Here is a 24,772-nt window from a genome sequence, read left to right as displayed (position 1 = left end):
CAGCCGTGGCGATCTAAAGAGGAGTGACAAGTGCTAGTGCACGTGAAGCTACTGCCGATTCGCGGGTTACATGATCAGCGGCTGGAATAACAGTAGCCACCGTTGCTACCGTAACACGGATTGACGACGACTGCTCACTCACTAGTGAAAGTGGAAGCTATGGAAACTATCGCTGCTTCTGAAGCTGCTCTGCTGACGCCACGGATATTACCGCTACTGAAGCCAGGCACAAATGAAAAGTGAATTCTGGAACAGCGGCGACGGAAGAGCTGCAATTGCGGTTGCTTGCAGAACGCGTGTGAGGAATGGCCGTCGCCAGCGCTCGACTGTTCGCACACACAATGGCGGCGGCACGAGCGGCTGTGGCTGCGGGAACAGGCGGCAGTCGACGCGCCCTGGGTAGGCACGGGCTAGTGATCCAGCGCGATGCAGTGCTTACGTTACGCCAAGCCAAGGGACGTCGCGTGTGTGTGAGGTGGAGAAGACGCTTCGGTTGAAAAAGAAGTGGAACGTATCTATCTGTCTATCCATCCGCATGTCCGGTTAGCTCGCTGACTGGCTGGATAGGTGGCCGTCAGCGCAAATCACCATTGTTGCCTGTGTTGCTGATGCTCTCTCGATCGGCCTGGCCGGATTGATCGCCATTGCATGAATGGACGAGCGATTTTGCTATGTCCCACTTACTTGACCCTTTTAGGACGCGGGCTGTCTGTTTCTTTTTAGCACTCAAGCACCTGCAGCAGTAGCTGATGACGACCACGATGATACTGGTATTGCCGATGGATGGCAACGCCTCGTGTTGCGGCTACGAGTGGCGACGCAGCCGCATGAACGCTACCACCAACAAAACTAACCAGCGAAACTTCTCTCTTTCTATCTGCCGCCATTGCCAACGTCGCCGCCGTCGTCGTCACAATCGGAATTGATGTGTAAAGCTTAAGATAGGGTCTAAAACAACAGGAGCGTTACTCTCGATTCGTGGCATTATTGTTCTCTGTTCTCGTTGCCTGTCCATGCATTTATGTACGCGATTACGTCTTTCTATGACACCATCACCGCCCGCTCTGGCAGATAGGTAAAGTCGCCTGTAACTTAAACAGTATCCAACGTTAACGCCGGACAAACTTTGAAGTTCAGCAAAATGAATATCACCGGCATCAAAGGACTAGGGCCGTACTGGACAGGCGATAGAATGCGCTAGTTTCGATGCGGTATAAGTACCTCATGGGAAAAATCTCTTTGTACTTGAATATGGCACGTAGACTCCAGAAATTTAGACGGTTTTGCTTTCGCTCAAATTCTAACCTTGCACGCCACCTTTCACCTACTTAAGCCTGCTAAAGGGAAGTTGAAATGGTAGAAACGAGAACTCCTGTCATCTAGCTGCTTTCACGTATGACTTTCGCTGGAATTCTTTCTACTTTTGCACAGATAAAAAAAATAGTCAGAATGAGACCAGTTTGGGGAGGATTCGCAGCCCTTCTTTGGATTAGTTTGATTTCTAGATCACTATTGATGAGTTTCTCCTAATAGGTCTAAAAATTAACGCAAATAGTGGAGTGGTTCGTCTAGGCGATAGCACAGCGCACCCGTATATCTCCCTTGCTTGTCTCTCCAACTGCACGAAAAATCATCATTGATAACTGTACTGCTACCTGAAGAACGTCCTTAGAAAAGGCCGTTTTCGCATGGAACAGCTAGTCGTCAAACAAAACCGGATCCTCGCCAGCTCTGATTAGTATACGTCAAAACTCGTTGATACAATTAGAATGTGAATGAAAACAATGTCTAGCATTGTAGTATTGCTTATTCCCATGAAATAACAACGCAGCGGAACCTGATTTTTAATATATATATATATATATATATGTATGTATATTTTGTACGGGTCGCTTACCCACTCTGTGTCCGGAAAGTAGGAACAGAATGGACTAATAATAATAAATATAACATCCATAGCCATAGTCCGTAAATAGCCTAGAGGTCTAACTACAATTCAAGCACGGTGGTTTCAACTAGTTACCGGCGTCTTCTGAAAAAGCTAGAGGAGGCGTCCATAACGATCCCGCTGTATCTGAGAGCAATACGCACCGCTGTGTAGAAAACGATATTATAAGAAGATGTAAATATGAAACATTCTCTTACCGACGCCATCACCTTTTCCTTGTCCCCTTATAACTCAACAATGATTATGCATAAGGCGCCGGCTGTACGTAACGATAATTCCTAGAAAAAAATATAACAAATTATGATAATTTTTGTCGGCCTAAGCGATTAGGGTAACTCAGTTGTTCTGATTGTTCGAGTCGAAGTACGGCTACTAAAGTTTAGGCGAAAATATCAAGAGGTATAATTTGAAGTAATTAAAAACTTTTCTTTCTACTAACTAAACGAAAAACAGGATGAATTGTTAGAGCACAATCAGATTATCTAAGTGCTGTTGGTTTTTTTTTGAATTTGAATCAGGACAAAATAGGCCAATAATAACTAATAACAATTTACGAACGCATTAGGTGGGATTTTTTCTTAGAGTTACATAAAATTGGGTAAAATGGCTCTTTGATAGATCGTATATTCTGCGTAATAGATAATCGCATGTTTGTGGTGATTCTAGACTAATGAGCTTAAGGAAAAACCGAAGGACAAATCATCGCAGTTGCAATAGGCCTCTGTGTTTCGAGTTTTGCGTCGAGTGTCGGCGCTGGGCATACCGTCAGACAACTGTTTGGCTTCTGCCAGCATGAAACGAACCGTGTATCTATGGCCGGGTTTGAACCTAGCCATGTCCCTAAGATTAGCACGCAAATGCTATACCCACTAAATTATCCTGACGACCTATGCCTAAAGAGGGCTCACTTCCCAGCGATATGCTTGCGGTATCTATCACATGACTGCAGTTGGCTCGCTCATAAAACACTTGCTTTTCCATCAGCTTAAGCCTAGGATCGCAAAGAAAGAAAGATCGGTCTTAAAGTAATATAACGAAAGGCAGTGCTCGTCGCTACTCGTTGCGATTGTGACATGCCGCAGTAACGAAATGAAGGCTGAGCTTACCACTGTTGAGCCAAAGACACAGTGAGCTGTCAGCACTTTTCCAGTACTGGCACATACGGTTTTCAAACGAAACAATCAATAATTACCAGGGGCTAATCCAACTTCAATCACTTGTTATGCTCTGTATATTAAATACGGTAAACGCTAGTCTGTTTCTCCATGCTCTCGGCGAGTCATTGAACTCTATGACGATGAATATCTACACGACGAGTCTAGCGATTCAGCTCGCTATAATTAACATATCTAACTACGATCCAATTCGAGTCCAATTCACAATGGCCGACCAGCCGTTTCATGCTAATTGTACCGTTGCTATTACATATCGTAGCTGGACGATCGAACAGGTCCTTACAGGTAAAACAATTTTAATTGTTTCCTTTTAGATTCATCTCATCTCGGACAGATACTTTCCACAACGGTCGTAATAGGCAACAGTGTTAATGTCCAAGCCTGAAACCGCTGCTGTCGAGACGGTGTCATTTCCGGCGCTATTTACCAGCACGGAGAAGAGAAGGTCAATGGCCCCTCCTCCGGCAGGCCAACTAACGCGGATAGAAAGCGTCAGCCGAAGCCGCTCGACGTTGACACTACAGACGCCGCTAGCGTTGGTAACAACGGCGCCGGCAGTAACGGTGTGGCGAGCGACGGCTCTATGTATATGTATACACATGTTACAGCAGTGCAAAAAAAATAGAGAAAGCTCTCCGCTATCTCAGCACTAATTACTGACTGACTGACTGACTCAAAACTTAAATAGCCAGAATAATATACCGTACGAAATAACCACATCAGCTACGGGGCAAACAGTTCTGCGAAATGTGTATGGGTACAAAGGGATTGTAATGGAAAATACGCGGCTGCGTTAGCACTCCATACGACATGGGGGTTCTCTAAAGATGGCCACAAGTTAGCCCAATAACTTTTAAGTGGAGAGAATTAACGAAATGTTACTAAACATACATTTCCCTTTGTCTTGTATAATGAATGCATATGGATGCATCGGCGGAGATTGAACTTGTGATTTCTGGCCATGTCAACCAGTTGCTGTTCCCACGGTTCGGTTCGCCCTCGTTTGGCTGCGACCTGAACGCCTGCGAGCAATATGCCGGCCCTATATGATTGAAACGAACTTTATGTACTACTACTACTACTACTACTACTACTGATAGTTTCGCCCATCTTTTCGTAAGCTCTAGGCACGAACGAAGTAAATGTGCCAAAAGAAAAAATTTCGTCACTAGAACTTGGCGCCGGTCTTTCTTGCGTGTGCTTTTTTCCTCTCTTGATCGTTAGCTATTGATGAAAGCGATCAATACTTTGTAATATATACTATATGATTTGATACGTGCATTGACATCACACGTGATGTATAGTGCTGATTTGGCGAAGGCCCATTTTATCTCTTGAACGCCTCTGCAGATATCGCTTTAATTATCTAGCTAATAATTAACAGCACGTTATAGGAAAACGTACCCCGTAGTCGGCTTCTTGAAGGCGCATCTACCACCATCTCTCAATTTGGTATCCTTTGGAGCAATCCTATTGTAATGGAGATAGCAATAGTAACAATAACAGACAAAGTATCTATTCACTAGGCGTTACGTTCCGTCTGCCTACACGCTCACTCAACGATTTCTCACATGCACAGCAAAGGGATGCTTGTTTCGAATCGTTTTCGATCTATTTTGGCCATTACATCGAAAGTAAATCAAATCGTTATCAGCCAGTGAGGCAAATGTTTCTTGCGTTCTCCGAGATCCTCACGTATTCTTTCGTCTTTTGTGCTGCCTTTCACGGTGGACCAGTTTCGCTCAGGCAATATGCCCGCTTTTTGTCGTCTTCCTCATTTGTCAGTCGACCCTGATAGTTTTATTGCCGTTGTGAGTATCCGTTATTGATTTGCACGACTACCTCGGTCCTTCGTTGTTGTATAACTGCGCTTTGATGAGGTTATCACTAGTTGCTGAGGTCACATTGTATCGCTTCCGGTCCTACATATCTTCCCTCGGCTTAGGTGCTCACGCAATTTGTTTCGGTGGGATAACAATGAGCAATACTATATAATTGATAGATATTATCAGTTCGTTTGCGCCGGTGAAACAATTTACAGTTTACGATTATGAACGGTTGGCTTCTTTAGAAGTTCGTGCATTTTTGGCTACTTCGTACGAACTTTACTTGTAACTACGGCAAGTTGTTAGCACAACATTTGTGAACCCAGTAGTTACTGAACTGCAACAGTTGCTGCTGCTGCTGTTGCTGCTGCTGCTGCTTTTTATTAACGCTTTTCAGTGTAACAGCGGCAACATGAATTCGCGACCCATGAGACCGCGTGCTACCTGCTCCGCAGTGCGGAGTGACACAACCTCTCTCTACGCTTGTCCTCCACCGACTGACTGTCTCCACGCTGAGCGTCAACCCAAAATCGTACCCCGACTAGCTAGCGAACTATCACCGACCAGGCTACCAACATCGCCCTACGCTTACACAGCCATCACACTCATTCACTGCCAGCATCAGCGGTCGCTCTTGGTCTCCGCGCCCCTGCTCGGAGCACGCACGCACGACCAACCGCCTCGTTCGTTCAGCGAAACTTCTGAGGGTCCCGCTACGGGGCGCTGCTGTCTGTGCGGCACGATTACGGTCGCTTACACAAAAACACACATACACGCTCTAATAACAGCGAGAACACAGCCGGCCTATGCTATTAGGCTGTGAGTTCGCCGATGAGTGAGGGTGCCGCTGCCGTTGGACCTAGTGCGATTGTGCCTGTCTGCCCATGTTCGTGGGAGAGTATGTGAGCCTTCCTGCTGTATGCATGGCTTCCTCTCAGTGTCACTGTAAACTGACGTGAGCGAGCGGTACTGGTCAGCAAGTCTCTATGTGTATGTGTGACTTCTATTCGGCTGCCTTCTGTCGGTCGATCCGCTCGGTAATAGTGGCTGTGTATCCGAGATGCGTTTCTCGATGTGTGTGTGTGAATGTATGTCTGAGTATCAGTCTTAGTGTGAGCATAGCGCTTGAGCCAGAAGCCGTGTTAGCGGCGGCGGCGGCGGCGGCAGCGGCAGCGTCATCATCATTCAGGGAGGCAGGCGGACAGAGAAAGAAAGAGAAGCTGCTGCTGCTGCTGCGGCCTGGATGCCAGCCTACGACCAAGCGCGCCGCTGTAGTCGTCGGCCACAGTACTGTGACGGCGGCGACAGCGGTAGCGGCCGCGTCAACTGGGTCAACGTCCTCCCAGAGTTCACCGGCAAAGGTTCTTTAAATGGGTTAAGTTTAGCACGAGTTCTGGTCTTGCCTTGCCTTGCTTGCAGCAGTATGGACAGGACGCATGCTCTGCTGTAGCACAAGCGGTGGGGCAGCAAGAATGAGGCACACGAGGGGCACGGTGAAGGATACAAAAGGAACCTTACGGCAGTTAAGCGAGCAGCAGGAAGGCTGGGACGTCGCTGCTGCCACTGCTGACGACTATGATTTTGTATGTGTGTGCGTCTTTCTGTCGTTATTTTGCCGTTGTCGGTGTCGTCATTGTTACGATCCTAGATCTGCTGGTAGCCAACAGCCATCGCATTATCATAGGACGAATGCGTGCGGAGATTCCGTTCGTCAGCGTCCGCGTCGCATAAGTAGCGTTCTTCTATACACTCGTATCTCGTATACTACCTATATTTTCTGTGCGCCCACACACTGTAACAAATCCCTCGATTTACCGTACAGAACTCCACATCATCCAATTCACTAATTGTACTCTTGCTTGGCCTTTTCTAGACGATCCCTGAAGGATTTTGTTTAAGGGTTATGTGTGATTAATCTTATCACCGTACGTGAATTTTGCGCGCCATACTTTGAAAGGTATCGCGAAAGGACATTCTGTCAATTGTCACTTTCCCTACGTTAGAGACAAGTGGAAACACTGAAGAAAACTTTCGCTCTTTCGAGAAATCCCCGGAGAAGAGACGTCCTACCTAAACAATCATATATGTGTGGCTGTACCCTTCGTTCGTTGAATACTAGATATCGCCATAGCTTTGCCCATTTATCAATAAGAGATGTGACCATTTTAAAGAGCATCAACAGTTTCCTTTGATCGTTGCTATGCTTTTTTAGATTTTTACTTCTTGTAACAAAAGGCAGATTTCTATAAGGTAAAGAAGTTATTCGGTTTGAGGCTGACTACTATCGCCAAAAGCGGACTCGGTCATAAAGAACGATTGGCGACAGAGTTACGAGGACCACTTGACTAATGGCAACATCTGCAGCGACCGGCGCCCCATACGCCGTCCGTCGCTTGAACTCGCTCAGTGTTGTTGTTCCACAAATTAACAGTGTCAGATACACGCGCATACCCGGTGGTCACTGAGAACAGCCAGTCTGGTTGCATAGCATCGAATCCTCAAAGCCTAGGAAGAACAGAGAATCTGCGCGCTATTCCTTTGTTTTGGAGCCTATTCTGAGCCTGGGCCGGGGGGAGGCCCGGCTTAAAGAACCCGCGCTGAGAGGTGAATGTTCGGCCGACTTCCGCGTTGTGAGTTAAGATGGGCTGCGCGACAGTGATCGCTGCCGCCGCCGGCGCCATTGTCGTCGCTGACGCTGCTTCGCGCTTTCGTAGCAAAGAAGAAAGGAGTGAAGTAGAAACGGGGGGAGGTTCTCGATGGCTCTCCGCGCACCTACATTCGACATCTAGCCCGACTAGCTGCTAGTCGACAAAAGCAATAGGACCGCTACACTGCTTCCATCGGCAACGGTGCGATCCATCAAACATTTATTGTACGATCCCGCCCGTACGTTCTCTTGGTCGTTTTGATGACGGGCTGACAGCGTAACGACGCCGACAGCCCGTCATCAAAACGACAACAGTAAAGGATTAAAGAACAAGCGAAAGCCTTTGGTCTTGGACCTTAATTAGTCGGAGATCAAACGAGCAAAGGACAAGCGCAAGAAGCTCTCTATTAAAGACGAACTATGAGAAACTAAGTTTGGCAAAACATTCGGCGGAAACGGTTGACATATTGGACAAAAACTAGAAGAACAGGCTGTGCAAACTATTTTATAATAATACATAGCTAGATAAAACAAAATTGCAATACTTTTTACTTCTTTAAATGTTCGCGTTTATTGCTTTATACCTGTTCGGATGCTGGTCTAAACAGTGACCAAAAATCGAATAATTAGTATCACCTAGACAGTGTTGTCTAACTGCGGAGCTTCGTAAAGTAAGTCAGGTACAAACGCGTCCAAATCAAAACGTCACAATATGATTGCAGCTTCGGGGTCTGCTGCAGCTCTAGTACTCCAGAAACAAATATTTAGGTGCGTCAACGTGCCAGCCTTCGTAGCACGCATCGTGCTTGCCGCCCATGTCAAAGGTAACGGCCGTACTCGGCTGGGGTGTTGCACGTGAACAGGCACTGAATGCGTTCCTGCCTCACAGTTCGATTAGCCTAGCACCTGTAGTGGCAATCTCAGTCATTGCACTCACGCACCCCACGTGGCTCATGATCGGGGCAAATTAGCGTTTTTTCTTCTTCCCGTATTAGGTAGTACGGGGGCACCCGTAACAACTATAACCGGTATAGAAATGCTGCATTTTTAACGCATTTTTAAGCAGAAATTGCTCGATTGCGGTCCACATGCAAGCTGCTCCTATCGGCTGAACGAGGGCTTATTACTGAGATCAGTGCGCTGCGGACATTTAGAAGAATATGACCTGGAACTACTGTGAGCAGTGGTCACGTATAGACATCCAGAACGACAAGACTAAGACAAGGGGAAACAGCATCGAATGCTACATTGTAGCAAAACAGATGTAGAAAACCACGCATAATGGCTCCGTAATCTTTCACGACAATTAGTATTTCTAGTTACAAACTTAGTGCCAATCTGCGTATCTTCTACACACTATTTTTACTATTATTGAAATTTTTAATACGTGCTATATCTTCTGCAATTAGATCCTTTCCTGCACGCTCAAAGCAAGAGAAAAGTTTCTCTTATAGGTTGTAGTATATAGATACACGTTTACGTAATGAATTTTAATGCTAGAGCGTTGTTTATACGTTTATTGTGCAATTTTACCAACTGATCTAGCAAACTATATTGTCGTCCGGGCAAACGTGACCCAGCTTCACCAGTTACACTGCGATGCTCTTGACAAAAATCTCTTACGCGGCTGAAGAACGAAAAACAGACCCATCTGGTGAACCAGACTGCTTCAGATTTTCCCTCGAAAGTGTGCATCGAAACTGTCATTCTGCGGCTTAATTATCTAGTAGTGTTTGAATCGATGACACCATTCTATTATCCTTTTTATTATTATACTATATTATTATAGAGTTTATCAACTACAGAATAACCCAACAGGACACAGGAGTCATCAGGGTGCTAATCACTTGTTAGCTCACGATCGAAAGGCTACACTCGTAACGAACACTGCGTTTTCTTATACAAACGTTTGATAAATAAAGCAAAAAACTCGAATGTAGGATTATCGATGGCGGTAGATTTATTTATAGCAAATAAATTATTAGCTGTCCTTATGCCAATTGCTTATAATATATGTGCTTTGTCGTACGTGTTCATATGGCATATATATACACGTATAATAAATATACGCCGCATGATATACGTATAATACGTGGAGATGTATGTAGTTTTGATGGCTTCACCCGACGACAGTTCGGGCCATTATGCAATCTGATACTTGTGCAATTATACGAATAGCAAAGGAGGGTGGAACGTTTGGGTGTAGTTATGCAATTTGAGGGGCAAATCGGCAAGCAAAGCGAAAAGGCCTAGACAGTGGGGGGCCGTCAGATCTACTAGGATGTGGCCTCCTTGCCTCTCGCCCGAAAGCAAGCTAAAGACCTGGCAAACTTAAGGGTCATTAGTGCTTGGCAGTATCGCTTCGCGACTGCCTCAAGGAAACAACGACGCGGGTCAGACGGGGCCTGGACGTAAGTGTTCAGAACGGGGTGAATGGAGAAAAAACGCTAGCACCCGTCATAACAAGAGCAAAGCGCTCAGGGTAAAAAGAGTAGGAGATTCTGCTTGGAATGACCTCGAACTAGGATTGGATGGGCTAAAGGGGCCAGAGTAAAATCCTTCGGGAGGACTGTGCGCCAGAAAAGCAAGCACACTAAATAGCCACTGAATTCATCGCCCACCAACCAGCCTTCCTGAGAGAGCATAGGCATTAGTTTATATAGTTTGACCTACTCCGAGTAAGTTCAGAGGACGTGATGCTGAAAAGTAGGACATTTTTTCAACCTATTGTTATGTCCTTTTCGTTACTTTCTACCTTTACTAGTACAACAAATAGCAGCAATTTAGGAAGTGTTTAGCCAAACCGTAAACAAATCCGGAGAAATAACCGTATCATGCACACAAAAAAGTGAAACACGATGAAAAACCTATGCCCAACTTTTACCTTGAAGAACCATTTACATGGGCTTTGAGACACTATGCAAAGTGTTTTTCGAATCTTAACGAATCGTGGTTCCAGTCGGTTGGGAAGCATCTTCATTTCGATTATACATATATGGCCTGAAACGAATAGTTGAACAAATTTCTTTTATAGACAATTACATTACCTTGCAGTTGTGCGTCAGTGTTATGTAACGACAGTCACAGCCGGCGTGCCAAACGACCTCAGCTTGAATCACTGTGTTTGTTGATTGACTTTGTCTTTGTTAGTCTTCAGACCTTTTTCTCCACTAGTCTGATTGACTTTTCGTTTCCACCTAGCAACTGCAGCTACATCAACAATGCCACCACTATAGCGCATAAGGATTATCAAGTAAATCTTCGAGTAACAGATGTTTGTGGTAAAGGCATCATCCCCAACGGAAGCGGGAGTAAAAGTTCGTCGAGGGACCGTTGTTTCTGTTGTTGCTTTTGCTGATTGAGTTGTTAACACCCCTCTCCCCCTTGTCGCCCCGGTCTTCCCCCACGATCGTCTGTTGAGTTACCATTATTACCCGTAGCAGTGGTAGTGCTACTAGCACTCCGACCGCGACCACTACGGTAATACTCTATCCATCCAGCCTAGTCCGATCTCGGTGCACGTAATGCCATCGCTGCTGCTGGTGTCACGGCATAACAACTAACTATAATAACAGTAACGATAACAACAATAACTGGGTCAGGCGTGTGCCACTGTCGGCGAGTTCGTGGGCATCACCTAACTACACGCCATTGTGGCACTCGCTTTGTTTCTTCATCTCTCTTCTGTAAAGGCAAATATCATGGAATGGACGTAGAGTCCCGTGGAGTAGATATTTGTGAATCGTACATCGACATGTGCATCAAAATTGAACCAACGTAGGGATTAATTAGCGGTGTGACGAAGATGAAGATTAAACGGATTTGTTTTCGTGAAGATTTACGTTGGATGAATAGCTGACTGGCGGACTTTGCGAATAGTGCTAATAGCGATGATAGATATAAGGATAACCGTTTGAGTACAATGCTTTAACAACAATAACAGTTCTACACTGTGATAATCACACAGTCTTCATTTGTTATAAGGCTACATTTCAGTGGAACGATGAAAGGGTGGTAGTTTAACGTAAGTGCCGTTGTCGTCGGACCAATTTCAGCCATATTGTAACATCTGTAAATCAACTAAGCGTACCCTTAACTCTAACGATGGTATTTGGTAATGGTTAACGACATGTACAGTAATTGTTTATATGAAAAGTGGATCTTCGGAAGAGACTTCAGAATCCATGTTTGGTGAGTTCGGTGCCTTTTCGTTATCGATTCGTTACTACCGATCAATCTGCCAAAGCTGGACCCGCAGCGTGTGTTTACCGAAAGCAGATTTCCACGTGTTGTATTTGTCGATCTATGCATACGCTATTGTCATTGCCAGTTTGTCTAGTTTAACCCGAGTTGTCTAGTTCTGTACTATATAGGGCATAGTGTTAGCTGGCCGTTATCATTGTGATCTGGAGGAGGCGACAACTGTGGTGCTGCCCCCGCGAGTAAAAGCGTCACCACGCAGTTCTGGATAGTGGAAGGGGGCTAGTGAACGCCTGTCCCAGCGGCGCTTGTTCCCTGCCCCGCTCGATCGCGCTCGACACGCGCTTGAGGTGAACGCCCGATACAACCCTCTCTTCCCTTATCATTCGATTACTTGCAACATTGCTTTCTTCAGTAGGTTCTAGTTTCGATCAATCGCACGCTCCTCAGACACTTACGTGCAGGCATACCGAGAACTTGAGCTGGTAGAAGTAGCAACGCATCTTCCATATCATATTCGTTTCCCGTACAGAGAATAACGTTGGGGTGGGAGGAACGCCGAATCAAACTTTCAGTCACTCATTCCGTTCGCTCTCTGCGGACTAAGGTTATAAGCTGCCATTAGAGTTGGCCGTTTGTAAGCATCTTACTGCTAACTGTACTACAGTGCATCCCATTAAAAGGAAACAGGGGCTGTTAAATCAAAGCGGTTCGTAGGGACACGATACTAGCTGGCAAGTCTTTTGCTTCTCCTTGGGGCATTTCGCGACGTAGTGGGGGCGATTAAATACTGGAAATTTATGTGGCTTGCTAACGTGCCGCGTCTAAATATATCTACGTTAAGTTTGTTGCATGCAACGACAAGAATATTATTGATTTCAGGCAGAGGAACAAAGTATTATTTGCGAATGGCTATAAAACTAATTCATTTTGACAAAAGGGCTCTTTAACAATAGATATTTTAGCATATGGATGTATACAACAGTGAAGTATCTAAGTTTTTAGCCCGTATAAGACTCCTCATCTGCCCTAATCGATAGCTTCGCAGCAGACTAAACGGGCTTCGATTTTTTAATCATTAATTTGTTCGTCTAGTTCACGTAATTTCTATAATGTAAATGTAAAAGAATTTTTTTTTTCTAATACATGATATAATTTACCCAGAATTCTCCAATTGTGTAAAATTTGTCATCTTTCTATACAATTGAACCGCCGAACACCGGCTTGATAGAGAGCGCCTAGGATTTAGCGTCGAACCTAATAGGCTCAGGTTGTCATTCTAGGTTACCTAGGCTTTGCCCTTTGCTGAGTCCCTCGTTATCATTGTTCAAAGTGATTCATTATAATCTAATTTAACTTATTGTTGTTATGCCCGCTCCTTCCACTTCTGAAAAGGAGCTTCGTTGGTCACATCATTGTCGGGTGTTATTAAAGCGCTCAGGGAGTCAGAGTGTAGCTCAGCTGCACCGCACTGGAATGGGGAATAGCACAGATATGACACCGGCTATATTGCTTGTCAATGCTGCTACCGACTCAACGGCTTCTAGTCTTTTTCGTCTCATGTAAGAACGCTGTGAGAATACGTGATCCATCAGCAGACGGTAATAGTTAGACAACGAGCAATAGATGACGTTATTGGCGGCGGTAATCGGATGATTTGTCTTGGCAACTATAGTAGTGACTGAGAGTTGCTAGATACTTGAGCGCGGCCATATTGTTTCAGTTTAATTTGACAAAAAATCTGACATTTAGAACACACTCACGCTATGTGCACTGATGTCGCGCAACCATCCATTGGGTCCACGCTTGCCATTCGCAGGTGGATCATTCAGTACGCTTACGGAACGACGAGGGTCACAGTAGCAGCATCGACGGTAGCAGCAGATAGCCAGTACTACTAATAACTGCTGTTTTTCGACAAGCTATTATAAAGTGGGTCGAGATAATCGAGACGCGACGGTGGAGGATCACATCACAGTCTGTCAAGGATCAAGATCAACCGTAGCTGTAGCCGTACATAGTAAGCTAGTTATAGGCAAACACAGACAGCGCGCGCCGCGCCGCATAGGCTGGCCTCAATGAGGAAATGGCGAAATTGGGCGACGCCACAGACGCATCACCAAGAATCGTGGCTGCAGCAGTCGAATCAGAGCCAGTATCAGCAGGACTATTTACACGAAGAGGCAAATCTCTTCTTGACTGACCTACTCGATCTGACGGTATTCCTACCTAAACTGACAGGCCGCCAGACTAGGCAATAACTTCGCGGCGTCACAGGCAATCGGGTGCATGCACGTCTGGGTCTGGGTGTGGGTGTGTGAGCCGTCTGCAGCATGTACAAGTAGAAAGAGAAAGGTTTCGAAGGGTTGAAGACGATAACAGAATACTGGATAGGAAAAAAAACAAGTTTAACGTGAACGGCAGAGAAGGCTTTAAACAAGATGCAGATCGCTTACCTAATGACACTAATATGAGATTATGATGTCATACGAAAGGAGCTCGTCGACTGGCAGAACCCAACACATGGTTTTCGACACGGTAATTACTACAAGGTTAGGATCATCAAATTGCGTTAGAATTTCGAAATTTCCGTGCCCAAGATGTTTCTGCATAATATAAATCACCGTTCCTTTGAATCAATAGGTAGCAATGACTAGCCAAACGTATGACAACTTTACTTTGTACTATTATTCATTCAATGTAGATCGAGGGAAGGCAAACGAATGCTAAAACTGTCTACATATATGGGAACTTTCAAACGTCAATAATCCTTATCATGCTTAACTGACGATATTCTGTTCTTGCTTGAAATCACTGTTTCATAATTAATGTACCAGCGTAAATGCGTGCATAAAGCTAAGCATTGTGCGTCTGTTGTAGAAATGTATCGGCCCAGATGTTATTAGACGTTTCATTGTCATTAAGAGTGTACTTGTGGCCATTGTTTTGATCGTCAGCAGATACTTTGACTTTGATGAGATAAATGTCAGTGGACAAAAAAACAAGGTGAAATAGATGCTTGAGAATCGTTAGCCTTTTGCCGCTAGGAGGCTCCGTGCGTTGTTCAAGTTTCCTCAGCTCGAGCGCACTGACCTCGAGGCTGTGCTAATCCTGCTGGTATCGTCGTCGTCGTCGTCGCCGTCGCCGTCGCCGTCGTCGTCGTCGTGATACTGGCAGCACACGGCGTTGAAAGTGAGCGGTGATCTCACTGCTCAGCAGCGACATGAGCGTACAGCGACACCCTGCCGCCAGCGGCGGTAACAATAACAACAGCAGCGATGGTACTGATATTGCCACAGTCAATTTTCACAAAAGAACAGGGTCAACGAGCCGCTTACGTAGACGAGGCGCGCACTGCAAAAGTGCGAAAACGGTTAGGCCACAGCCAGTTGGTTAGCGTCGGACGTTCTAACCTAGTTACCGAAAGTAAACCGCTTCCTAGTGCTAGCTCTAGGCAGTCAACGTAAGCTTAGTTAACAGTCTCCGTTATGTTTGACAGGTTCCCCCCAGATGCCTGTGACGAACGCTTGTGTGACCACGAAAAACTGTAGTACGTTTACTTACGGTATTATTGTTTTCGATACCTGCCTCCGTAGAGAGAATCGCGGGATGCCGTCCAGCCCCGTTAACTAATGGTTTGTATGGCTTATCGTAGCACGTTTAGAGGATCTACTAGGTGAAACCATTACTAATAGTGTCTACACACTTTAATAGTATGCAACCTGCTACAATACATCTAAGCAAACGTGATGAGAAAACCCCAAAACTCAAATATTCAACTATTCGCTTGGGCTAGATAATTACTTAAGATAGATAGACGTTGGAGAACACGCATAAGTTGTCAGGCTAGGATTGACCCACCTTTTTACACTGCTTTGAGACCCGCGCATAATAAATAAATGTTTTTTTACCGGTCTATAATCTCTTTATTTTTTTTTTTTTTTCGACTGGCTCTAATATGGCTATCATTAGCACTAACTGGACCTGTCGAATACGTGCAACTGTTAGTGCAATATACATAGGTACATAACATGGTGGCTTTCATACCGGCGACCACAAATACATCTCCAAAATGAAATCACCATTTTCAGCTAACGTTATAATATATTAATATACGTTTAATTTCATCCATATATTTACCGGAATTGTATGTTTGTCTCATTAGATATGCTTGTAGCTAGGTAAGCGATTGATTCGGGTTTCTCTGATTGATGTTTTGTCCAGAAAAAAGAGCACGTGTATAACTGGAAAGCTTTAACGCGAGATGTTCTTCATTGGCACGCTAGCCGCAGAAAAGTGGGTCACTGAGACCAGGAAATGGAGAAGGAGGCGGTAGCGAGGTGAACGTTCGAGCAAGGACAAACTCACAAACCCAAACGCGTCGTCTGCTGTTGAACAAGAAGCGATGGCGCAGTGAGGAACCGTGCCTGCCTAAGAGAATTGTCCTGCAGAAAAGTGAGAGATGGCCTAACAAGGCCAGGTCGCGAATAAACTGGAACGGATTTATTAAATCACTATGTTCGTTGTTGATTACATAAGAAATTCGTAAGGTAAGTGAATTCTATTGTGCCTAATATTTCGATTCTAGCACTTGGTATTATATCAACAGACGAGCAGTTCTGCAGAGGAAAATAGTAAATTTTGCTGACGGAAGCTAAAACGCAAAGACTAAATAGTATGTCACAGGTCACAGCCAACCATCGTCGAATAACGGACGGATCAGTTCAGGACGCCAATTCTTCAAGTTGTACGGGCTAAAGGGCATTGGATACTGTACTCTTTTAGCCTCTGTCTTCAAGTTTATAACAACATCACTATTTTGATTCTCTATTTTTTAGCTAACAACAATGTTGGGATAACTTGTCATCTTCAAGACGCTCCACACCCTTGTCTCAATCTACCAGATGAAGACCTCCTTGACGAGTTTCTCCGAACTTCAACATGCCTTCAAGAAATGTTATTATTCTCTATTATGCAGATATGCGATACTATACTGTTGATCGTTTACCAGTACATTCTCCTTTATAGCGACAATGATCTTTCTCGTTACTCGCAGAGAAGACTGTATTTCGGCGAATTTATCTAAGCATCTTTTTTTTCCAGGACAGTCTAGTGTTAAGATTCTTCTATCACCGTTGTACAGGGAGCGCGCCATACGTAGCACTGCTATTGTCAGCGCTTTGCTCTCAGTTTTTAACTACGGATCTCACTGTCACCTACGTTCCCGTCATTATTACGCCATAGTATGCGCCGACCGTACGGAGAGTTACCAGAAGTGATATTATTGTATAAGTAGAACTACTACCATGGGCAGCCTCGCTGCCATCACGTCGTGCTCTTTTAGCTTCTGACGGCGTGAGGGGCCGCCGCTATTACTACTACAACTAGTACATCCGCGCGCGCAGTTATGGCCGGTAGATAATGGCGTTTAGGACGCGGGGCTTAACAGTAGAGTCGACGAGGGCCATGCCCCATGCGACTGTGTTGTATTTTGCGACCAACAGAATAAAATAATAAGAGAAGGAGAAGGAGGAGGGGGAGCAGGAGCATGGCTGGGGAGGAGGGAGGGAAGAGAAGAGGTCGATTTGCCGAGCAGGCAAACGCTGATTCTGCCGTAGCTGACCTGGATTCAGAGGGCATCGACTCCCCGACCTGACCTCGACCACTGCTGCAACAACCATCGCATCATTGACAATCGTTTCAACCACTGCTGAACCACACAACGACCACCACTAAAAACCAACACTGTTTACTACCGTTACCGCCGTCGTCGCCAATACCGAGCCGGCAAAGCGCCTCTCGCGTCAGCAGCAGCTGCAAAGAACGACTAAACGCAGAGCGCGCGCCGCTCGCAAGGGGCAGACAGACAACTACGGAGAGTTGTAGAGACACAGCAGCCATAGAGAGTTAGTTGCGTTTGCAACAACAACAACAACAGTAGCGGCGGCCGCGTAAGGAGGCCATCCGCTCTCGACCCATTTCGGGTTCGTTCACTTCCGATCCTCCAGTAGCCTGCATAGTAACAGGATTGGGGTAAAGCGCAACGTCAAAACTGCGTTTGACTTTGTGAGGCCAGTACAACCATATGCTTACCTATTCAGCGCCTACAGATCTTTGACTCTACACCAAGACTGTCCAGACTTAAATGGCGACCTTTGCTGATGAGATATTATTGGCCTGTGGGGCCATGTCAATCCTGAAATAATCCCAAGTTCACGGGGCGAGAGTTTTCGCGCAGCAATGCATCATTTATCGCCTAATATCAATCATAGTTTCTCGGCAAAGGCCTGTTTACTAAGTGCATTAATCTTCAAAGCTTAATTCGATGATGAAAACAATATTACCATTAATATGATATGCTACGCTGGAAAACGCACGCGGTAGCAAAACTCAAATGCATGAAATCCTGTGTTTTTGAGATCTCTTGTATTCGCGTGAAACAAATTCGCTTTATAGAGTATAGAAGAACACTATGAATGTAACAGATGTCAGGTCGCCCCGATATGCTGAAGTTAATCGCGTCCAACTTCCAATGTCCTAATAACGATGCACTATCGAACAGCGTCCGAAAAAGATGGAAAAGGCATGTTAAGTTGTTATGAACATGCACCTATCCAAGGCGTTTAAAGGATGTAATAAGACTTAAAGACTGTCGCCACAAAAACCCGAAGATAAAATCTTCTTGTCAAAACAGTATATTGAAGCAGAACTATTGAAAAAGCTGAATACCTAAACGATATGTACATAAAAAGCAATAAAACGGCGTGTGCCATTCGATCAAACTGACATTCTCAGCGGTGTTGTAATTAATATAGTATCCATGCGGCGAGAGTCTTACAATCCTAGAAGAATGAAGCTATACTCGTTAAGTCGAGAATAGTACTTTCGAGATTACACTATTACTCCGCGTGTTTGCCACGTATTCTTTAGTTAACGCATCGAAGCTTGACGTCTTTCTTATTATTTTAACTATTTCATCTAGACCCTTATAAATAGATAGGGTATCCGTCGTATTGTCCTTGCGTTGCAGAAGCAGCAGCGCAGCAACAAAGTCTTGTCGCCTAATCGCAACCCCGACCCTCATAGACCATCAATTATCCTAACTCTTCTGGGTCACTCTGCATCTACAGTTGGTATTGAGTTGGCACAACCATAGGCGAAAGAGGACCAAAGGAGTATACAGAAAGGGTCAACGGGTTCTAGCTTACTCTGTGCCTGTGCGTGGTCTGCCCTGGCCCTGCGCTAGATAGATATCTGCGGATATCTACGCGTGCCTGCATTCCGACACTTCAAGGGACGCGATGACGATATGGTCACCGCACACATTAACTACCACACCCAGGTCTATCTCATGATTTTGCCAGCTCGGCCAGCCGGGCTGGTTGGCCCCTCTAGTGCAACGACCATTGCCGAAACAGGGTCACAAACGCAGCTCAAGTTCAATGGCCCCGAAAGTGAGAGCCATTTTAAAAGGGGCCTCAAAGAGCGCGAGGGGTGGCTGCTAGTCGGCTGGGAAGTCTGGGAAAGGAGGTTTGAGCAGACCAAACGAAGTGAGACCCGGCGTCTCCTAATCACATTGGCAACCGGGTTCTTGCTGATCTAGCGGGAGTACACCAGACTCCTTTTCCTGCTTGTCCGCTAGGCCAACTTCCTAAGCACCTTTCATTGTACGTAAGATCCAGATCGGAATGAACGAGTGAAGGAGGGAAGACAAAATTGCACATGGGAAAGAGAGTGGAAGGGAACATTAGGCACCAGCACTATCATCATTATAACAATAATCATCATTAGCATCATCTGTTAGAAGTATAACATGTTGGAACCGGATGCTCTTGCTGTCAGACGGAAGCTCAAGGGAAATGATGACGATGTCGATGGTGAAGGCGAGAGCGGACACGAAAGCCAAGAAAGTCAGCTCTAAACGCGGCACAGCGCCAGCAGCCCACAAGTGGCAGACATAGTGAGAGGCACGAAGTGGTCCCATCTAATGGCTCTGCTTAACCGTTTTCTGGAGAAAGAGGCGCCCCGTATGCGAGCGGTGCTCGCCGAATCCCGGCAAAATCGCCACCACCTTTACCATCTCTACCGATAATACACAGGAGAAGCTGGCCTTTGCTTCACGTTGTTCGTCCGTTACGGAACTCAAGAATCCTGGGATCTCCCCTGGACCTCGGTCGTTGATTTTGTCGCGTTCTTTCTAGGTTCAAGCAGCTGCTTCCGTGGTAGTTTGGTATGTGAGGTATTTGCCTACTAACTGGAGGGTGACGTTGTAACTCAACTTCGAATACGATACAGAAACACTTCGTTTTGTGCTGGAAGCCAGCCATCTGACGGAACGCTTAACGGTGCTACTGGAAGTAAGACTCGAAATACAATGATTCAAAAAATTTCTTCGCCTTGAGTTAGTAATACTCGTTGAACGACTGCAATAGACCCCTTCTGATGGCTGGAACATGTGCGAGTACAAGACCGTATTGATTCGCAAGTGCTTTGTTACGGAATTAGGACAGAAAACCCTGAATCGTCCGAAATCTCCGGCGTTGCCTTTATGCCATTCCGGCGTATGAGTATAAAAAGTGTAACATTTTTACAGGGAATCACAGAAAACTAGACGTGGATTTTACTCATTAGGGTAATTCATCTTACTAGTGAATAGCTCGTTACATAACTTTGAGCAAAAAGACCTTGCCCATCTACTCATGTATATGCACCTCTTGTTTCCAACGGCCTCGTTCAAAGTTCAATTGGGCAAATCGATGTATTTAGATAAAGTCACGAAGGCTAGGAAATAAGTAAAAAGAGATGTTTATATACAAGATACTTACATTTTGATAAATAGTTGTTGTCTAATGACTGGACAGATTTAGCAACATGTTTAATTAAAAAACTCAGCTTGGAAAAGCTAGATTATCAAATACAGACTGCTTAGCGGCGAGGACGATGTGACTGACGATGACCTATAAAAACCCGTCAGGTAGATTTTCTATTGTGCGTATCTATATTGTTAAGAAACGTATCTCGACAAGCGTTAAGACAATGTATCATTCATCGATAATAAATGACACTTACTTAAGAATCGTATAACAGAATTTAATAGAATACTCAGACTGTATCGCACACTTCTACATTAAAATACGATATTAAGAAATTCAAAGGTACGTAAAACTGGGAGTGCTTTAGGCAAGGTGTTTTTCCATGTTCTTCTTTTAATGTCCTTTCCACCATGAAAGTGGCGGGACATGTCCTTCCTGACGATTTTAAACTCAGTGTTGATGGTCATGTCGCCTCAACTAACTGAAATAATATGGTTTGTTATGTACACGAGCTTTACTTTATTCTGATAAAGCTATGCAATTGTGTCATTCATAACTTCGTACGTTTCTAAATGGAAGATTACGCTTTTCCTTCAAAAAACAGCATCTAACTCCTTTGTAGAGTGTGTGCCGAGGTAGGTCAGCGCAGGAAATCAGCAGGACGCTCCTAAACGCTGTACATCTAAACGCTTCTAAACGCTATCATCGGAGTACGCTAGGGTACGTAGTCTTAACATAGGCTTCCCAACTCAGACGAATACCAAAGTTAGTTAGCGTAGTTTGACTTTAGACTGAGGACAACAGAGCAGAGTTCTCGAAAAAAATTCGGGCTTAATTAAAACTATCATGAGCTCCGCAAATGATACTAGATCTGCAGCAGAGATCCTTTAAGGATTTTTCCATTTTGTTAAAAAAAAATGTTGGCATTTTAACGATGTAACGCATCCTAAAGTTTTTTTTTTATTTGCAGTGGATTAAAAGGTCGAATCACACCGAAGAAGTCCTCGAGGTTTCTTTGAGTTTTATGCTAATATTCTCTCAAAGATGAGGAATATTAAAGAATAAAAAAAACGATTTTTTCATTAACATTTATTTGGACGAAGCTACAGCATTAGAAATGTTACCTTGACCAACCCCACAATCATAATCTATAAAGAATATGCACTATAGAAGGGTAGTCATTCCAAACAGTGGTAATTAAGCTCAAAACGAGCTTCTAAATTTCTGAAAGCACATCCGGACGACAAAGACATTGAGCCAATACTTTCTTATAGCTATAGGGAAACAGTGTCAGATCTCCTGGGGCTGTTTGCTCTAGGTTATTTTGCTTTCTCTGCGTTTTACAATCGAGGAGGTTATCAATCCCAGTATGACGACCAGGGCGGCCAGAACCCTGATCCACTTTCCTGTTGTGTGTGTGCAAGCACACTGTCACAACGAGGCGAACCATGACAGGGGTTGATGGGGGTAGTGGCAACAGCAGACGTCGCTCTTTTCCTCTAAGGACTGCTTTGCCGGTCCAGAATTTGTGGGCTGCGGTGCGTACCCCACAGCCTATCTTACGTAAACATTATTTCAGTGCTTACTATTGATCTGAAGTAAGAGTTGTGTAAATGCAGCGCTAGTCATTCGTCAAAAAGAACCATGTTTCTAGTAGATGGTGGCACAAACAGCGCGCCCTAGCAAAAAGACAAACAAATAATCAGATAAAGGGGTTTGATACGATTAGCGTCTATTAAAACGTAAGTAAAACATCTATTTAAAAAAAAATTCACAGGTATGAAATTAGGTAGTCTCGTATAATATTGACGTACATTTTTAGAGCAGCATTGTTAGTGCCTTTGCGGGACAACAGGTGTGACGATTCATTTGTATCAATCCTAACCTAAAAAGTATAATTATTAGAAATAATATAAAAAAAAGGTTATAATAGATGTTACTGCTGTCTAAAGTCATTCGAAAGAAAACAAACCGGGCCAAGTAGCTAAATAAGTTGCTAGTTATGATTCAACAGCCCGAATAGAAGATGATCAGTTATATTTTGTAGCGGTAACGCATTCACCTTACTCTACTTAATGACAACTAGAATCATTGCGGCCACATTGCTGGAGTCGCTAGAAAGACGCTGGCCGTATTTTGACGTCCGCGCGCTCTCTCAACTCGACGGCCACTGCCGCCGTTGCCAGAGGCTACGCCAGCGATAATGGTAGAGTCTGACATGACGATGGTGATGACGCTTCTGTCCTGGAAATGGCTACAGAGGCGGCTCGCAAGTTCACTGGCACCCTGACCCACTTAGGCGAAACTACAAGAAAGGGTGGCGAGACCGTACGGCGACCACAACTGAATTTTCGGTTCACAAAACGCAATAGCTACGCAATTGCGCACAGACAGGGTTACGATAATAAACTTAGGTTACTTTGCGCGTTTAAAAATGAGGAACTTGAAGCTGGCAATATCGAATTCCGACCAGCTTTTAAAACGATAATAAAGTTCGACATATCAGCTCAACATCCGAAGGTCATAGATAGATAAGAATATATTGGCAAACATTCATCGAGTTTAGAATATAAAAAATAAATCTTTTATGTAACGTTAACGTCTTAATTCCGTAATCCATACAAGTCATCTAAATACACGTCATACGGCTGAAAGAGATACGTACATCTGACTAGAAATAAACTGCTTCGAAGATTACTAATTTGGCTTGAGTGTTCGCATCGACGACATCTTGTAGCGTGCTTTTGATACTTTCAGAACCGATAGGGCACAACTTTGGCCGTCAAAGGGGCTCAGCTAAAAAAAAAAAAGTTGTATTTTCCTTCGTATGCTTCTTCAGCAGTCATTTCTCAGCTCTGTCTAAAGCTTTGCCCTGTAGATGGTCGCACAGACTGTAACAACTTGCAATCTGTTAGCTTATTCTGAAGTCATCATGTTTTAGCCGAAATTAGTTTCTGTTTCAGCTCAGGACTTACCGGTGTCATAAGAGAAATGTCAATAGCTGTAAAGAAAAAGATCTTCGTGCATCGTACGCTAGGTGGACCATGAATGAAACAATGCTATTTTCTGTTCTACAAATTGCTTGATAGGCTACTAATAATAATTAGAATCAATATAGCTCAGCCAGATGCGGCACCCTTTGTGTGTTCTAGTCTGAACGCCCTTGCAAGTTCACTGCCTCCACGACCCAGATACGAGCGCACTCTTCCCTGTCCTATCCCTCCTTGCCCTTACTATTCTAACCCTTCTTCCCCTTTCGCACCCCTCCTCTTTGGCTCTCTAACAGACGAGAAAGAGACAGCCGGACCGGATAGACAGATGCAATCAGCTATGTACGCTCACTACCCGGAACCGACAATGAGACGATACGATTGGGTATGCTGCGCTATACACACGTTCGAAGTGAACCGTGAAGACGACAACAGCACAGTCGCTGCTCCCGCCTTCGACAACAATACAACCTTCCGTTAGGTGTGAGGACAGACCGGGTGAACTTAGTCCAATTGTCAAATATTTACACTTACGTACATAAGCGTACAAACGTACAGCCAGTAAAAAGTGCTCCTGTCACATTGCGGAGCTGCTTTCCAAGAGGTCTCCTGCCGAGGGGTCTGAAATGGTTAAATAAAGGTCACGTCAAAGGAAAGGGCATTAAAATGGAGAGAGCAAGAGTAGAAACGTGCCATAATGAACGGAATGACATCGCATTCTGCCTGATACGGCAACATTATAAGCATTATGGCCAGTTTTTTTTCGATTTCTGAGATGTAAACTGTGTAGAAGAAGATGTCAGGAAGCGCGAATGAAAGATACTACGAAAAATTAACCTAGCAAAATTCAGCTACTTTTCAATGAAAAGGTTGTGCTCTGTCGCGGCGCTCGAGAACGGTGAACCTGCCTCTGTATTCATCCGCCACTGCTGCAGCGGCGGCCGTCATCAACATGAGTAGGAAGTTCTCTCATTTTAGGCTATAGCTTTCGCGGCTGAACGGTAGATTGGCTACCCGGCTACCTAATATAAACTCGTGAAATTCTATACGGATAACTCGGACATGTGGCGGCGCTGCTGATGAATCTACGGTGACGCTCGTAGCTCCTGAAAGTATTCTACTTGAAGTAAGGTCGATACGGTTTAAACAGTATCAATTACGAATTGCGATGGC

General features: G+C 44.7%; 1 protein-coding gene and 1 long non-coding RNA gene across 4 annotated transcripts in view; one reads left to right on the top strand and one right to left on the bottom strand.

Annotated features, from left to right (window-relative positions):
- The window catches only part of LOC111266530 (uncharacterized), an 87,435-nt gene that overhangs the window by 27,778 nt on the left and 34,885 nt on the right, over positions 1–24,772 (bottom strand). The gene's annotated exons all lie outside the window — the stretch shown is intronic.
- Positions 14,164–18,582, top strand: LOC111266531 (uncharacterized). The gene is made up of 2 exons (XR_002684143.2): positions 14,164–15,431; positions 16,021–18,582. It is a non-coding gene; the product is annotated as an uncharacterized LOC111266531 (long non-coding RNA).

This window comes from Varroa jacobsoni, unplaced genomic scaffold (assembly GCF_002532875.2).
Source record: "Varroa jacobsoni isolate VJ856 unplaced genomic scaffold, vjacob_1.0 scaffold_1095, whole genome shotgun sequence".
NCBI lineage: Eukaryota > Metazoa > Arthropoda > Arachnida > Mesostigmata > Varroidae > Varroa > Varroa jacobsoni.
Note: the sequence above shows the minus strand (reverse complement) of the source record. Positions and strands in the feature narration are given on the sequence as shown.